Source organism: Anastrepha obliqua, chromosome 3 (assembly GCF_027943255.1).
Source record: "Anastrepha obliqua isolate idAnaObli1 chromosome 3, idAnaObli1_1.0, whole genome shotgun sequence".
NCBI lineage: Eukaryota > Metazoa > Arthropoda > Insecta > Diptera > Tephritidae > Anastrepha > Anastrepha obliqua.
Window position 1 is genome coordinate 51997412 of NC_072894.1, and position 6317 is coordinate 52003728.

Below are 6317 nucleotides of genomic sequence, written 5' to 3' on the forward strand. Positions count from 1 at the left end.
ACATTTCCTTTGCTTTTAAGCCTTCCACAAATTAAAAAAAAAAAAAATGCACGATGCTTAATTTTATCCATTGTAGAAAATTCTGTGGCATGTCGATAATAAATGGCCCGTAAACAATGGCTTGTAAATCTGAATTGACAGATTAAAATGAAACTTCAAATACCTTCATTTGAAGGTTTCTCTTATCGAACCGCAAAACTTATTGAAAAAATTAAATAATACAATAAAAAGGAAGATATAAAATATAACAAATTTCGGGTATATTTTTAATCGAATTCAGAATAATTTTGCAAATATTTATATTCCATAATATTTTTTGATAATATTTTGAAGGTACAGACTATACGATAACATATTTTTCTTACAAAAGCTTTTTCAAAAATGTTGCCTAGGTATCAGTAGTAAATATTCCTGGATGGTACATTTTTATGTTACCTTTGGCATCTCGACGTTCTCAACAATTCAGCATTCATGATTTGGCTGTTTGGCGGATTTTACCTGAAAGTGTGATCGGGGTTTACATTTAAATTATGTCAATTGTCACACATAATTTTTAAAAGTCGTGTTTTGAACAAAAAAAGCTCGTATTTCAAAAGACACTTTATATAGAAAAAATATATTTTTTATAGAAAATCGTGTAATTCTGAATTCATTTCTCAGCGATCAGATAAGAAATTAATAAAAATAAATACATAAACTCAAATAATTAACATGTCCGTTATGCTAGTAAATTTAATAAACTATTACAACTAGGCTCACAAACAAACAAACTATATACACAATTTTGCAAAAATACGTACCTGCTCGTTCAACTATCACCCCAGGATGAACCATTTATAAGTGCTACAGATACAAAAAATATGAACTTAAATTCTGCAAAACTAACCGAGAGCGATAAAGTGAAAGTTTACTGCTGCATGACGAGCAGAAGTGTCATGCACATGTTGTTCAGAGGGGAGGGGTTGAATGAAGTAACTTGTAATTAAGGTGTCATTAGTGAACTAAAGAGAAAAGTCAAAATGATGAATAGCGAAATAGAGTGAGTAATAATTGCTGGCGGTGGAAAGTTAGGCCAAGCTAAATGCGTCGTATTCACATTAATATGTGTGTGTATATGCATATGGATGCATTTAGGAAAGCAGATGGGATATTTAACTATCTTAACTTTTAATATAAAATAGGAAAAGTGGGAGATCGAAGGATTAAGGCAGTAGTATTTGAGTTTCTGGGCGAGCTCATTCACGGCTTTATTTATTTCTGTTTGGTCGCTCGTAAGGCTTGTTAGCACACACAAATATGTTACGACTAAACATCTTTTGATGAATTTATTGAGCCTTGTGAGACTCTTGTTCTAATTGGGAGGCACTTCTTTATGTGCCGCGTTAATGCATTATTTCAGTTTCGATATGAGCTCCTGATTATATGTTGGTTGGTTAGAGTGGTTATCCAGAATCCAACTAGCGCTTCCGCACCATTTTGTTGACACATCCTCATTGCCATTTTGTTTAACAGTTATTTACAGCAAGACTATATCCAACTGAGCGGTTTAGGAACCTTATTAGGTTGTTGACGTCTAAGTCAGACAGTTGTTCGAGACTCTCGAACAGCGGTTTGCTCAGGGTTAACATTCTGTCCTTCCATAGGGCAGGGCATTCGCAGAGGAAATGGAAGATTATTTCCTTTTTTTCCGGTTGTTTGCAACTGTGACAGTATGTGTTGTGAGGGATGCCCATTTTGGCGGCTTGTTTTCCGATAGACCAGAAGCCAGCTATGAGTGCCGTTAGTCTTCAGGCGCGCCGTCGTTTCATGTTTATCAATGTCGACGATTGCTTGAGGTTGTAGGTGGGCCATGACGTCCTGCTGACTTTACATTTCGTCTGGTCTCACCATCTACAATCAGCGATTCGAAGGTATTTTAGGGAAATTGCATTCTTGACTGCACCTAATGGTGTTATTACCGGTGCTTCAAAAACGTTATTCCCCCTCTTGCCAGTTCATCTGCTTTTTCGTTACCTTCAGAGTTCCGATGTCCCGGGACCCAGATTACGGTTACTTTATGGTTTTCACCCAAGGTGGTGAGGATATTCCTACTTTGCGCCACTACTTTAGAGGTTGTCGTAAGGGGAATCTAGTGCCTGGATTGCAGCTTGGCTGTGCGAAAGAATAGCGGTATTGCCCTTAAAAGAGAAATTTGTGATTAGTAGCCTACAAGCTTCCCCAATCGCCAGTACTTCCGCCTGGAAGACACTACTCATATAAAGGGGACGCACAGATTTTTCAATTCAAGTCTATGAGAATATATACCAACTCCACAATCCATTTTACTGCCATCTATATAGACTGTAGTATCGAAGTTGTTTAGTTAGAATCCCTTATTGCATTCCCCCTTAGATGGAAAGAGAGTGGCAAAATTCCTATTGAAAGTTACCGTTGGGACTATGTAATCAGTCCTCACCGAGGTTAACTGAGTTTTCACAATAATAGACTTGCGTGATCATAAGTTTTTTCTTTCCAGCGACCCGCTTCATTTCACCTAAATGCACTCAGTGTTCCCTGATTATATGTATTTAAGAAAGATTTTTGTAATACGTTGGTGCTTGTCTACAGTATGCGAGTTAACGTAAGCAGCCACTCATTTGCATTTGATTTTGAGTGCGGTCTGAGACAGTGTCCGGTGTGTCTTATGAAAGTACCTGTCAACGGCGGTTTAACAATAAGGTGGTCTAAAGCACAACGGATCGAATAAATACGTTGATCAGCGCCCCAAAATGTTAAAAGCATTTACAGCATAAATTGGTAGTGTGGAATGGACACGCTAACCACCTTGGGGGGACTTCAAGCCTATCTGAACCTCTGACGTTCTATGGTGTCCCGCACCTGGTTACAATACAACCAGCAAGGCGCCATCCTCATGAACAGGGCAAGAGCTCCTGTTGCCCGTAGCACCAGATTTAAGTCTCTGATCAGACTTCGTGGCCAGGACTACTACTAGTTAAGCTTCCATACAGCTCTGGACTGGTGGCTATTCACCAAATCACATAATCACTCAAAAATCCTAGCAAATCAACTAAACCGTCAATTGGTCCAACTAATCCCCACAGCCCTAAGAATTTGAAGTCTGAGTACATCTGTTGTCTGAGGCAGTAGGTTAGTTTCGGTTGAAATGGTTGCCCAAGGAATGGGCATACTTGGACGAAAATAAACGGATACGTTCTTTGTGATACCATTGCGAAGGATGTAAGGTGAAAGAAACCGATGGGATGAAAGGAAAAGGCGGGAAAAGGTGGGGGTGGAATCGTTAAGAGGACTGTGCTGCGTTTGCGTCAACCGCTTTGTGCTGCTGATGAAATTCATCAGATTTTTAGTGTCGTCGCCAGCTATATCAGCACTCTTAGCAAAGAAGTAAGAGCCAAGATGCCTAGATCTTAGCCCTGCCAGAGCAGGGCAGCTAAGGAGAGCGTGCTGAAATGATTCCACTTCATCCTCCATACACCCGACGCAAAAAGGACTCGATATTATTCCAAGTCTCACAGCATGCATTCCTCGCGCACAATTCCCTGTGAGGAAATCCACGAGATTCGAAAGCTGAGGTTTTGTCAACCTCAAAAGGTCGGTCAAGCGCCCCCGATCCACACGTGGCCAGAAGCATTTCGCGACTTTGCAAGTTTGTGTATTTGCCCAGCGCTCGCTGAGTTGGTGCGAAGGTAGGTAGAAGGATCCCAATTCTCTCCCTTCGCGAGGAAATTACCATCACCATGTCCTTTGTGTAGCCAGCTCATCTGCCTCACAGTTTCTCGCAATGTCGCTGTGACCAGCAACCCAGATGAGGCTTATGTCAAAGAATTCGGACTCCATTTACAACTTCACCAAGCCCTGTCCCAAGTGTAGGTATTATATAGCCAAAAAACAACTCTAGGCCAAAGGCTCCATCTTTTGCCATCTGAGACAGTAAAACTTAAGCTTTCTTACGTTGCCAAATACTGTTACTGCTCACCTGCAACCAATGCGATGTTTTAATGAGATGCAAACAAATTATTTTGACTGCAGAGTCTCTTGTCAACAAATGTAAATTTTGTACAACATTTATTAGTTTTATTTATAAAGCTTTTACTGTGCAATGAACTATATTTTTATAAAAAATTAACCAAGAAAAACTTAGCATGAACAATTTTCCCAACATTACAAAAAGTTACAGAAACTTCATTATGTGTCCACAAGTGTATGGATAAAATTGCAGCCTCCAAAGGCAAAAAGCTATAAAATAATGCAAATTCTGCAGCCTTCATGCGAATTCAACAAAAAAAACTACAACAGTAAAATCCCATTTTCATCTTTATCCAGCAACTGCGCTAAGTGCATCAGCGTCAATGCATAAATGCCAGTTAAAGTTGGTAATAATGGCGAAGCCGAAGCTGGCTGATTGACAACATCAAAGCGAATTTACAAGGAAGCGAGCTATGTAGTTAGTAAATCAAGAAAAAAAGCACCAAAAGGAAACTACACGCAAATATGTAAAGCGAGCTAGCAGCTACAGAAAAATTCTGCGAATGCGTCGCTCTGAGTTGCAAATTGGATGTAGCGCATTTGAGTTTTGCTTTCCGCTTTTGTGGCTATTATCGGCGCTGTTACTCAGCTTGCAAAAAACAGCGAAAATTGTTTGAGTGGCAACACGAGTGAGAAAATGAAGTTGAATAGCGCAGTGCACATGTACGGGGTGTTTTTTTAGTTCCACAAAAACTATCGATGTCGATAACTGAGAGCTGAGAATAACAAACTGTGTTGACATTTCTGTTCAATAAGGTTTGGCAAGTCATCATGAATAGTTTAACATCAGAAAAACGCTTTCAAATTTTGGAAATTTACTTTGAAATAAATTTATCTATTCGCGAAGTTCGTATAGCACTGGCGGAGTTTCTGTCGAAACGAGGAAGGAGCTGCCCTTACGGTGAATAGCGAGCGCTATCGAGCCATGCTGACTGAATTTTTATTACAAAAAAAATTATAATTGGTTCCAACAAGACGGCGCAACTTGCCATATAAAGCGCTTAAAAACCAATTCAATGCCATGTAATAAAAAATTCATTCCAACAATATTTCTCTTTTGTATTATCAATTCAAGTTCTCAAGCCCCTAAAAAGCCACCCAATTGTAGATAACTATGGCCCATCGCGTTATACGATTTGCATTTTATCCCGTTATTTTGAACTTCTATTTTTCCTGCAAATCGATTTGCGTGTGAGCGAAAAGCTACAAAGCCAAAACTACTACTGGTGAGCTCGCAAACTAAATCAAAGCGGATGCCTTGTGCGGTGAAAAATATGAAAATATTAATTAGAGTGAAAGCAAAATTAAACCTTATCAATAGATGAAGAATTAAAATAATATTGAAGATTGTAATCAAAAATTTATTTTATTTCAGTAAAAATAACGAAATGGTTATTTAGCAAAACTCGTAATTTTTTTTTCGTAATTTTTATATGCGAAATCTTTTCTCTTAAGACAGCTTAAATAGATAGCAAAAACAATAGGGAAAATATGAGTAATTTACTTCTTTAAATAAACACAATTTAAGTCCTTTTTCATTCCAAGTTGTTTACCGCTGTTCTGATAACAAGGCCCAGTTGCCTTCACCAGATTTGGACTGGCTTGTCAACATCTCTCCTTCTTGACATTCGAAGGCTTTTCTTGCAATGACCTTCGATAGTTTTCGCAAAGTGTTTGAAAATTCATGATCACTTGCTTTAAAAGATCTCGGCGTGCATCGAGTTTTGGAGCATAAGGATCTATTGAGTCAGTTTATGAACGGAATTCAGCGAAGTCAACGATTAACGAAGAATAACAGGCTAATAATATTCCAAGGCTCACACCTATACAAGGAAACAAACAATACAGTAGAATTAAACAGACGCAATTTCGTTCGATTTACCGCTGTTTTTTTGCACTCCAAATACAACCAGGAGAAAGAGAAGATTTGAAGTTAGTTTAGTTTAGTTTGTAGCGGTTGCCCATTATGGGAAACGCTCAGAACTTGTGTGAACTTTCAAAAATTTTGGAAGATCCTTAATTTTCACTGTACTGAGAACTCCCAACTGATTAAAAAATTGTCTACGTAAACTGGTGAATCTAGGTATGAGATCATCTCTACTTCATGTATCTGCACGCCCATCCTCTGGGCGTGTCTGCCTATTAGGCAATGTGCCATTATAACGGAATTACTGTGCTTAAACTATGCTTACTTTGCTTAACAGAGATTCTGTGCATTTAGCATTCAGAGACGGGCACAATTGTTAGGTGATTTTTCAGGTAGGTCGTTAAGC